This window comes from Theobroma umbraticum, unplaced genomic scaffold, assembly GCF_002168275.2.
Source record: "Theobroma umbraticum cultivar Fairchild unplaced genomic scaffold, ASM216827v3 scaffold_67.0, whole genome shotgun sequence".
Classification (NCBI taxonomy): Eukaryota; Viridiplantae; Streptophyta; class Magnoliopsida; order Malvales; family Malvaceae; genus Theobroma; species Theobroma umbraticum.
In genome coordinates this window covers 2,478,774-2,478,974 of record NW_018397262.1, presented here as the reverse complement: position 1 = coordinate 2,478,974, position 201 = coordinate 2,478,774, and positions in this window count along the sequence as shown.

The window sequence follows — 201 nt, the reverse complement described above, 5'->3', positions numbered from 1 at the left end:
CAACATGTGTGCTATACAAAAGTCACCTTTTTGCATTCTTCACCTACAACTAGATACATGAATAGGGGATGCGCAAAGAGTATGAACTTGATACAGATTGTGAAACAACTAACTTAAAAGTGAATAGGGTACAAACAACATAGCAGTAGTCCTATTAGATAGATTTAAGCAAACAATTCACATAGCAAGAACTTGATAACC